Consider the following 12,613-nt stretch of genomic DNA (forward strand, 5'->3'; position numbering starts at 1 on the left):
TTATTTAAATAACATACAAAATTCTATAGAAATGAAAATGAATTGTACAAAATTTATATAGTAAAATGGAAACGAATAAAAACGAATACGCACACACATACACATGTGTAAGTATATATTGATGCATATGAACATATACATATATGTGCATGTTTGTGTGTGCGTACGTAATGAATTAGCTTGCTCACTATGAAGACAAATATATTTTCATAAAACATTTACAGAGGCTTCAAGATAAACATCTAGAAAGTGTCGTGTGCTGGTGTGTGGTGCGTATTTATATACACACTTGGGTTTACCTGCACTTGTGCATCTCTCAGTGTAATGTATGCATCTGTATTCTTGTGAGATTCTATAAATAAATTTTCCAGACAGATTTTTATCTGCTCTCTCACTCCCTTTTAGCAAATTACAAATACATTAATATTTTCATGACAAAGTGCATCGCAATTATCTTAATTCTCACGCTTGCATTATTCTTTAGTTGTCCAACGTATCCAGACATAGCCGGGAGGGATCACAAATGGTTGTTTATCACTATTTGCACATTTACGGTGTAGAACTCCGTTGGATATCGAAGCTGTTATTCTTGACCTAATAACCTCAACTCCAATACTGAAATCAGGTTGGTGTGTTAAGCGTATGCCCATATATGAATATTAATATCGATATGTGTAAATGTGCCTATCATTTGGTGTACGCGTAGTTCTACATGTGATTTCAGTGAAAATGTATTCATACTGTATTCATACTGCGAAATTTGAAGATGTTATTTGCAGATAATCAGTCAAATTATTGCAGCATTTCAATAATTATAATCTTCTACTTCCCCAGTAAAGTTGATATTAAAAAGAAAAACACGTTGAGGTCGATATATTATGTACTAAACAAAATCCTGGGCTCTCTATATTCGAAAAGCCATCTAATTCCAATGTCCTGTAAAAGCGCTTATCCATGAATGATATCACACATGCTTTATCCCCTTTTCTTGTCCTTCCATGAAATAAATATAATCTCCCATAAAGTGGTGCTTCAAATTTGTTATTCACTGATTGAGAATCGATATTTTCTAGATTTCCAACTCTAATATCAAATTTGGTTGTTGTTACTAATCGAACATAAACCTGAAGAGGATTAACATTTTCAGAAATTGATTGAAGTGCTAAAGTTATCACATTCTTAATCTTATTATTATGATAATATTACAGACATACGGATTATGTGTGTGTGCGGGTTTGTATACACGCTTGTAAACGCGATTATACGGTGATTGGTTCGCTTCCTAAAGCCAACCCTGTCATGCATCGTGGTCCCTCATGTATTCTGTACCAATTTAATATGCTGGAATGAATTCCAACCGAAATCTGGGGTAACCATTATAGATCCAAATGTCACATTCTTCGACCATCCAATCGGACAGCGGCACGAATTCTGAGGCGTTGTGCTTGCTTACAGATATATAACGTGTTGAAACAAAGACAGTATACATGATCTCCGCTTTCGTAGTCGCAGCTGAATGACGTCCGGCAATCAGTAAAGCACATTTTGCTATAAAAGGCTTCTCGGCCTTTTAGCTAAGTTGAAAGTGTAGTATCTGTTATTATCAGCTTAATATCTGATACGGTCCCTATTTGGGGCCATCGATATTAAATTGATTTTTAGAACGAGGCGAAGAATTAGGGTCTTGCTCCGCCTTTGCCACGGGTTAGCCTGGTATTGCAGTGCTTCCAGTATTCAGCCCATCTCCCACCCGGGAGATCTTAAGAGAAAAGACGGTGCTCCAGCATGGCCACAGTCAAATGACTGAAACAAATAGAAGTGTAAAAAAGAATAGGCGCTGGTAAGAAGCGTACTTCCCAACCACATGGTTTCAGGTTCAGTCCCACTGCGTGGAAGTTTGGGCAAGGGTTTTCTTTTATAGGCTTTTGTCGACAAACCCCTTGTGATTGGATTTGGTAGACGGAAACTGAAAGAATTAACGAATTGGCCATTTTAGTGGCGGGCTATGAAATACTCTTTCAATTGTTTCAGTCATTTGACTGAGGCCATGCTGGAGCACCGCCTTTAGTCGAGTAAATCGACCACAGTACTTATTCTTTGTAAGCTCAGTCCTTATTCTATCGTTCTATTTTGCCGAACCGCTAAGTTACAGGGACGGAAACACACCAGCATCGGTTGTCAAGCGATGTTAGGGGGACAAACACGTACGCATAAACACACACACACACACACACACACACACACACACACACACACACACATATATATATATATATATACATATATACGATGGGCTTCTTTCAGTTTCTGTCTACCAAATCCACTCACAAGGATTTGGTCGGCCCGAGGCTATAGTAGACGACACTTGCCCAAGGTGCCACGCAGTGGGACTGAACCTGGAACCATGTGGTTGGTAAGCAAGCTACTTACCTCACACCCACTCCCGCGCCTATTATTTTGCGAAGTTATTTCGGGATGATGTTTTCTTTAAAGCTTGAATTTAATATCAGTGTTCATTTATGGCTGTAAGTCCATGCAGCTGCAACGCATAATATTTGGGATGGATGAAAGAATGAAATTTTGTTTTTGGTTGCTGTATCTAAACATAGCTCAATCTAAGTACGTGTGTTTATTTATGTAATTAAATTACTGGATTTGTCGGTAAGGAAGATTTTTATTATTTCATTTCTTCATAATAATTTTCCAGCAGTGGTGTTACAATACGTACACGTATATAAGCTTACATCAATTTATGTACATAAATGTATACGTATAAAAGTTGGCACGAAGCTACGGAAGTTAATATGCATACAGCTCTTCATAAAAATATTCCAAACGTAACACTTAATTTTCAACATAGAATCAATGGCATACGTGTGTGCATATGTGTGTGTGTGTGCGCGAGTGAGCGAGTGTGTGAATCGGTATATAAGTAGACACGCCCCCACATACACCTACTCGTATACGAACCGGTGTTTCAAATGAAGATGTCACGGAAAAATTTGTAACTTATAATTAAGATAAAACATCTAACGATGATTACGTAAAGTGCAAAATAATAAATAAAACGTATATATTTAATAGAATAACATTTTTTTTCCAATATATATATATATATATATATATATATATATATATATATATATTTTGTGAAATTTGATTTAGTATTTCTAAATTGAATTTTTCCTGTAAGTTTGGAATAATATTCCCTCATATTATATACGTATATAAATAATTGAGAGACACAAGTTGGAATATACGAGAATATATTATTAATCACAACAATTGTTTCAACACATCTAGCATCGACTTCTCTTGTGGGACACACAAACTCTAGTTCAGAAATATCCGCTGTTGCAGTCGTATCTTAGCGATTGTTAAATAAATAAATATAAAAATCGCGTTAAAATGACTGTTCCATAATGCAACTTTCCGTTTTGTAGAAAGAAAGACAGCTAGACGAAGGAAAATTCTTCATATATGTAGAACATCCCCCCCCCCAAAAGAAAATTGCAGAAGACAAAAATAAGTACCTTAGAAAATATATTAAATATACTCAAATTAAAACCGTAGAAAATAATTAATATAAAATTAATATATATTTTAATTTCAGATATGAAGCATCTAAATAACATAGTATATATTTTTGCAAGGAATAATTAATAAAATATATGATATTATCGTATACACTGTCTATATACATTTAAAAAATCTTCATATTGGTTATTATAAATGAGAAATGTTGTACGATATCTCGTGGCATGTTGACCAGACATTATTTGATTAAAGTAATTAGTTAAAATGGTTGCCATACGTCAATGCAGTTGTAATTGCTTCCACTCTATACAATTCATAATGTTGTATAAAAGAAAAGACTGCGGATCCTGAAATATAATGAAGTATACAACCAGCTGGAGTACAGCGAAATACATAACATGAAAAGACATTGACGAATTTTTAAAACGGGTCTTTTAAAATATGGCAATTGTAAAATGCAAAGTAATAGTTTTATATTGGACTACGATAGGATCGTCATCAATATTAATGATGGTGATTGGTGTTGTCATCAACACCCATAACAATTTTACGCTATCTATTAGTTAAAAAGATAGGAAAAAAGAGGCGCAGAAGTGGCTGTATGGTAAGAAGCTTGCTTAGCAACCACATGGTTCCGGGTTCATTTTCACTGAGGGGCACCTTGGGCAAGTGTCTTCTACCATAGCCTCGGGCCGACAAAAGCCTTGTGAATGGATTTGGTAGACGGAAACTGAAAGAAGCCTGTCGTATATATGTATATATATGTATGTGTGTGTGTTTGTCCACCTAACATCGCTTGACAACCGATACTGGTGTGTTTACGTCCCCGTCACTTAGCGGTTCGGCAAAAGAGACCGATAGAATAAGTACTGGGCTTACAAAGAATAAATCCCGGGGTCGAATTGCTCGACTAAAGGCGGTGCTCCAGCATGGCCGCAGTCAAATGACTGAAACAAGTAAATGAGTAAAAGAGAGAGTAAAAGAGTATATATCATACAAAATTATGCTTGAACATCGTATGATAGGTGCTAAAAAAATAAGCAAAAATACAAAATGTTAATTAAAATACACATACTGTTTCATACTCTTTTACTTGTTTAAGTTATTTGACTCTGGCCATTTGGAGCACCGCCTGTAGTCGAAGATATCGATCACAGGACTTATTCTTTGTAAGCCTGGTACTTATTCTATCGCCGCCCCCCCCTTGCCGAACTGCTATGTTACAGCGACGTGAAGACACCAGCATCAGTTGTCAAGCTATGCTGGGCGGACAAACACAGACGCGAAAACATACACACACCTCACACATCTATATATATATACTTATATACGACGGGCTTCTTTCAGTTTCCGTCTACCAAATCCACTCACAAGGCTTTGGTTGGCCTGAGCCTATAGTAGAAGACACTTGCCCAAGGTGCCTTGAAGTGGGAATGAACCCGGAACCATGTAGTTGGTAAGCAAGCTACTTACCACACAGCCACTCCTGCGCCTATACAAACACATTAAATGGCTGCAGTTGTAAAGTTGACATATATAACACAAACAAGAGAATTCACTGAGCTTCGTAAAAGAAACACTATCCGTACATTCAGTTATAAGAACGGTTCATCGTGGAGGCGCAATGGCCCAGTGATTAGGGCAGCGGACTCGCGGTCATAGGATCGCGGTTTCGATTCCCAGACCGGGCGTTGTGAGTGTTTATCGAGCGAAAACACCTAAAGATCCACGAGGCTCCGGCAGGGGATGGTGGTGATCCCTGCTGTACTCTTTCACCACAACTTTCTCTCACTCTTTCTTCCTGTTTCTGTTGTACCTGTATTTCAAAGGGCCGGCTTGTCACTCTCTGTGTCACGCTGAATATCCCCGAGAACTACGTTAAGTGTACACGTGTATGTGGAGTGCTCAGCCACTTACACGTTAATTTCACGAGCAGGCTGTTCCGTTGATTCGGATCAACCGGGACCCTCGTCGTGTGCTTCCAACCATATAAGAACGGTTCATCAATATTTGTACGAAAGGAAACGGCATATTAACATTGAGTAGAAGAATAAGCTGTAACACCTCACTATTCAATTATGCTTCGAAACGTTTCGAAAGACACTTCGCTGAGAATGAAACTAACTATAACGAACATATATCTAATTTAGAAGACTGTGTGCCCACAGTAGTAATTGAAAAATGCCACGTTCCCATATTTTGGAACATTTAATTAGACACTTGTTATAAACAACAGCACAAATTGAAGTCTTAAAATTAATAACTTTAAAATTGGATTCCTTTTTTCGTGTGTCAATTTAGGAGCATCTGAAACTGTCAAGATGGCACATTGTGGACGAAAGATAATGGATTTGGTGTGTGGTAAGTAGCTTACTTACCAACCATATGGTTCCGGGTTCGGTACCACTGCGTGGCACCTTGGGCAAGTGTCTTCTGCTATAGCTTCGAGCCGACCAAACCTTGTGAGTGGATTTGGTAGACGGAAACTGAAAGAAGCCTGTCGTATATATGTATATATATACATACATGTGTGTGTGTGTCTGTGCTTCCCTCTCCCAGCATCGCTTGTCGCTGGTGTGTTTACGCCTTCGTAACTTAACCCTTCGGCAAAAGAGACCGATAGAAGAAGTACTAGGCTTACAAAGAATAAGTCCTTGGGTCGATTTGCTCGACTAAAGGCGGTGCTCCAGCATGGCTGTAATCAAATGACTGAAACAAGTAAAAGAGTAAAAGTGTAAAAGGGTATTAGTAAGATAAGTATGAGGCACTTTGTTGCTGTTTCAGGGTTTATCACGCATTCGCATTTAAACTACTCTCTGAAAGTCTGTCCAACTAATGTACGGGTTTTAGCAATATACATTCTTTTTTCAAGTAAAAACAAAAGACGAAGTGTTTTATTTATTTCTACGGAAATATTGCTCGACTCCTTGTTAAAAAATAGGACCGGGTGTTGCGACAGTGAACGAAAGCACTTGACATTTGGAGGTCACGGATTGAGTATCACAGGAAAGGGTTTTCACATGACAGGCTTTAATTGAAGTGACATCCAATTGGTGACGTCATAGAAAACGTCAAATGCACAACAAAGAAACAAATACACGTCCTTTAAATTCTGCTGCGTACTTATGATATCGTAGGGCATTGTATGTTTATTACTGTTCCTTCTTTTGCGAATGCAACCTATATGTATTGTAGCCCAAATCAGCAAAACTGTTCTCGTTGTTATCCCAGTAATGTATACTAGAATACTACAAGGGGTAGTATTTTAATTATAATTTCAACTTATACATGTTGCAGGGTGTATAAATCACATACAAGGATTCTACATCGGTAGAGGGATACATCTAACTGGATTTTGTGGATGACTTTGAAATGATAGCTCGTGAATAGATCTTTAATACTTCCGGGTTGGTTACTCATCAAATGAAATTATGCTTTCGTCTAGTCTCAGAAAATGGCAGCAGGTAATAAAAGAATAAAGTAATCTCTCGAGTAAGTACCTTACTGTACATTCCAAAGAATCCTTACCAAAAAGGATTAGAGGATTTTGATCTCTAGGACATATGGGTAAATTTTCAGAGTAACACCCGCACGATGTTCACTAAGAAACAAAAACTCGGATTTTTTGCGTGGAATGTAGTACCCTGACCTCGTATGGATTTGCAGCATATTACGAGGTCAGGGTAATTGATTCCACGCAAAATATCCGAGTTTTTGTTTTTCTTGGTGAAAATCGTGCGGTCGTTACTCGAACATTTTACCGACATGTGTGCGTGAATGTTAAGCAAACAAAAATGAAAGAGGAATAACTTTCTCGAGGCAATCAAAATCGTCTTAAAAACTTCTCATTACATTACAAATTCTAAGAAGACTATCAATCGGTTCATAACATCTCTCTCTATATAAACGGCAGTTTGTCTGTCTGTGTGTCTGTGTGTCTGTCAGGTTGTAGCCTCAACCGGACCAAGGCTTTCAACCAATTCTGATGAAACTTGAGACACACATAGCCAATGTCATAATTCAAAACTAACGCAGCGAAAATTTTGAAAAGTTCCCCCAGTTCTGAAAAAAATCGATAAATTCGACATGGGTCGAGAATCTAAGCTTTTTATATGCAACACATTTTCTGACTAGGGGACACAACTCGAGCTTTTTATCGCCCAAAGGGACAGCTAGGAACATCGTCTACACAGAAGTATTCGAGTGAAGAGAAGACACTGCAACCTACACATGCGCCTTCGTTCCCTAGAGGGAAAGGACTAGATTGGGATTAGTCGTTACCTACTAGGGGCTCTTACATATCCGGGCAACGCCGGGCTATGCTGCTAGTTTGTAATAATATTCACTATATCATTCCAGCAAATGGTTATGAGATTTAGACAAGAACGCGATATATAAAAATCCCATCGAATCCAATTCACTAAATGTAATTAAGAACAACCGAATACAGAAAATATGAGTGGGAAGCAACTACTATATGTACATGCCTGAGACTAAAGAACGCGTAAGAGTAGCTATAAAAAAACAATTACCATAAGTTCATAAATGGAGGCGCAATGGCCCAGTGGTTAGGGCAGCGGACTCGCGGTCGGAGAATCGCGGTTTCGATTCCCAGACCGAGCGTTGTGCGTGTTTATTAAGCGAAAACACCTAAAAGCTCCACGAGGCTCTGGCAGGGGGTGGTGGTGACCCCTGTTGTACTCGCCACAACTTTCTCTCACTCTCTCGTCCTGTTTCTTGAGTAACGCTGCAATGGACTGGCGTCCCGTCCAGCTGGGGGAAACACATACGCCACAGAAACCGTGAAACCGGACCCATGAGCCTGGCTAGGCTTGAAAAGGGAGACGTTTATCGTTTTATAAGTTCATAAAATCTAGCAAGAAATGATTGCAACATGTCCTGATTTTGTGTAAACAACAATGCAATTACATATGCAGCCACAAATCTATCGTAATCGGTCATATAGACATTGGATGTATTTAGTTTTCAGCCTGGATTTCTTAATGGCTGTTGGCAACAAAATTAGACATACTTCCATGTAATGTATTAAGAGATGGACATAAATCTATAAATGTCACTTGCTTGTGTGAACTTTGGTCTTGTGGATATGGAAGTACTATTTCTTTTGCCAATAACAAGGGAGTTATTCCGACAAATCTAGACGCGTGATATTTTCTGGAACAATTTGTCACGGCAACAAAATTCTTCACGCAATAGATATAAGGCCGAAAACAGATCTTCATACTTCTCTCTTGCCAACATCAAAACCTTTGTATCAACTCAAACTTTCATTTGTATCCCAACTACTCTTCAAAATTGCTAGTTTGTAAACAGCATGTTTTTTTTACCATGCTTTAATACAACCTAGAAAGCCTTGGCGGCGAGCTGGCAGAATGGTTAGCACGCCAGACGAAATGCGTAGCCGAATTTCGTCTGCCGTTACGTTCTGAGTTCAAATTCCGCCGAGGTCGACTTTGCCTTTCATCCTTTAGGGGTCGATAAATTAAGTACCAGCTACGCACTGGGGTCGATATAATCGACTTAATCCGTTTGCCTGTCCTTGTTTGTCCCCTCTGTGTTTATCCCCTTGTGGGTAGTAAAGAAAGAGGTATTTCGTCTGACGCTACGTTCTGAGTTCAAATTCCGCCGAGATAGACTTTGCCTTTCATCCTTTAGGGGTCGATAAATTAAGTACCAATTGCATACTTGGTTCAATCTAATCGACTAGATCCCCTCCCCCAAAATAATGGGCCTTGTTCCAAGAGTACAAAAGGATAATTCTAAGGCTACTGGCGTTTACATAAGTTTAAGCTTGCGAAACACAAATGCATGTCGGCTTTCAGAATGCTTCTGTTGTGAGTGCTGCACTTTTAAATACTTTTCTTTCTAATTAATCATTGCCGTTTAAATTTAAGGGTGGAATTTTGCCCTGTATGGAAATCTAATGAATATAATTAATATTATTTGCTGTCTTTGATGCTTTCTTTATATTTACCATTGAGTAAAATCGCTTAGTCTTAAATCTTGGTATTCACTTTTCATTGGTATTTATATTTGCATAGTTATAGTTTAGTTTTTCTTTGTTAGTATTCTACTATTTCTTATTTTTGGTTTTGAAGCATCTTCTTTTTTCTCTTTTGCTCGTGTGAAAGATATACATCTAATTTATTCTCTCTATGGAATTACATTTTTGTTGTTTGTGTTGTGTACAGTGATTGCGTTTTTTTTTTGTGTATTCTTTCTTATCAATATTTACTTCGATTTTGATGGCTTTGAGAATACAGGAATTTTTGCTGCTCTTTGATAATATAATTTCTTAACACTTGTGTTTGGATAGAATGTTGCACTTAGAACATGGCTATATCAAGGTTTTTAATTCCATAACTATTTCGAGAGCACTGCGGAGTTGGAAGTGAAATGCTTCTATCTCCATTTCTTCTTCTAGAAGATGTTAATACATGCAACTATCTTATTAAAACAGACTGGAATCGGATATAAATGACATAGGAGGTCAGTCAGTCAGTGTGTTTCTATGGATAACCTCATTTATAATCGGCAGATGAAAAATGACTGAAAATATTGCGACAGACAGCAAATTGCTTTAATGAATGGATTTATAAATGAATGAGATGAATAAAATGTACAAAAAGAGATACGAAAGATAACAAAGTCGACTACATAAAGAGATGAGAAAATTGGAGTAAAACCAGAATTCCAAATACATGAAAGCAGAAATAGGTCTAATTTTGCATTGAGTAAACGGAAGAACTCAGACTGTTATTGTTCGATAATGACCGAGATGATATACGAATGACTTTATTACATAATGTCTGGTAGAGCAAGGAAATACGTATAATAATATAAAGAATGTCGTATGAAGATATATTATATATTATTTAATCTTTTCACTCTCTCTGTGTCTGTCTCTCATTCCCTGCGGATCTGTATATATATATATATATATATATATATATATATATATATATATATATATATATATATATATATATAATATATATATATATATATATACGTACACACACACAAATAAGGCTCTACGCTGGAATTTATAAACAGTTAATACGAAGGTTTCTACTGATTACGTGATTTTAACATCAGAGCCAGTATCTTTGGGATGAGTACATTATAGTCCGTAGTGCCCATGGGTATCCCGTTGATGATCAAGATTATTTCTTTCATCAGGCGATACTGCATTAGTGGGTGGACCACAGAAGGATGTATATCCTTTCTTGCCGGCTCGACGGAGCTTCATAGTCGCAAGAAGAAATAAACATCCCTCTGTGATTCATTTAGACATGAAGTATCGCCTGATAAAATGATCATCAAACGGATGCCCATGGGTACTGTGGGCTTTACTGTTCTCATGCCAAGGATAAGGGCTGTGATGTTCAAGTCACAGGATCTGTGGCAACGCGTAGCAATGTAGTAATTATTTATAAATCCCTTCCTAGTACTATTGTTACTATTATATTTACCCTACATCATATCGGTATAACCCTGAAGCAACACTGAAAAACTGACTCCCTATTCACCATCAGTAGACGGTACTTGGCACGCTGAAATAGAATCTTTATTTGCGCTTCCATTAAGGAAATTGAATATATATATATATATATATATATAAGTAGTTGAATGAATTATCCTAGTATGGATAATTCGGTTAACCGATACCTGGGTAGCAAATTCCCGTAAGAAAACACGGTTGAATCTACATGCTAAGGGCAGAGATCACGTGCTATCGTGTGGAAATTTGTCTGTTTTTTTTTTACTATAAATAAATGAAAGAATGGAGTCGAACGACGATTTAACAAAATTCCTTTATTCTCGACATATGTTTCGAAGACTGCATATTCCTAATTCCGAAGGAATAAGGGGTGCATTATGCCGCCTTCTCATCAGGAAAGACAAGGAACTTATGTCAGCATCATGACGAACAAATATTTTTGCTCGTCATGATGCTGACATAAGTTCTTTTATTCATTTATTTATTTCAGTCATTTCACTGTGGCCATGCTGGAGCACTGCCTTAAATGTTTTAGACAAACAAATCAAACAATATTTTGTCTTTTGAAAGTCTAGCTCTTGTTCTATTGGTCTCTTTTGGCGAACCTATAGTTTACGAGTACATAAACACAACCACTCCGGTTGTCAAGCGGTGATGTCATACACACACACACACACACACGCACACAGTCACACACATAGATATACACATGCGATGAGAAAGACTGCTTCTTACCCTCCCCCCCACACACACACATCAGTAATCATGTCGAACCGTTAATTCCTACACATCGTTTCTCACTCAGTAATATTTTGGGGGTGTGGTTCACGTACTTTTTTGACGTCTGAAACCTTTCCCTCGAAGAGCGTAGGCTTGAAACATAAAAAAAAACCTTTTCACTTCTTCCTGTGTTTCAAACTAGTACAACTGCATGTTGTCATCTCAACAATATTCGTATTTTGTTTTCGTTAAATTTGAACGGTATATATACACACAAGAAAACATAAGATACAGTGTACATTTAAACACATGAGGAATCCACTCATGGGATTCAACACGCTAGAAAGAGCAGCTAGGTTCTATAACCACAAAATTAGGGATAAAATTCGACAGGAACGCAATGAAAAAAAAAAACATTTTACCATCTAGTTTCCTGGACCAATTGGTTTCTGATTTTAGTTTAGCAAGTAAATGAATAACATATACCCTCGCCTAGGTGAAATCGTCTTCAGTAGGAACACCTAGGGTTAAACGTATAAGCACCGGGCAATCAAATGACGTGCTCCTTGTTTATACATTCTAACTTTTTCAAAATCTACTTCCCAGCCGCAGCCCTTCGCCAGCAATAAAAAAAATGCCAACTTTTAAAAACCGAAAATTATCCTAAAACTTACAATATTTAATCATATCAAAGGGAATGGGAATTAATTAAAATGTACACTGTATCTTATGACTAATATATAGTCTTTTGGACTACATTTTTACACGTTAGATCACATAAAAAAATATATATAGTGTACAGGTATATATATACGTGGGGGTACCGAAAAG

At 37.4% G+C, this 12,613-nt stretch overlaps 1 non-coding gene across 1 annotated transcript; it reads left to right on the top strand.

The window, feature by feature from the left end:
• Positions 1 to 1,554: 1,554 nt before the first annotated feature.
• LOC115229678 lies at positions 1,555 to 1,748 on the top strand. The gene has a single exon (XR_003883356.1). It is a non-coding gene; the product is annotated as a U2 spliceosomal RNA (small nuclear RNA).
• The last annotated feature ends 10,865 nt before the right edge of the window (positions 1,749 to 12,613 follow it).

Source organism: Octopus sinensis, unplaced genomic scaffold (genome assembly GCF_006345805.1).
Source record: "Octopus sinensis unplaced genomic scaffold, ASM634580v1 Contig13482, whole genome shotgun sequence".
Lineage (NCBI taxonomy): Eukaryota > Metazoa > Mollusca > Cephalopoda > Octopoda > Octopodidae > Octopus > Octopus sinensis.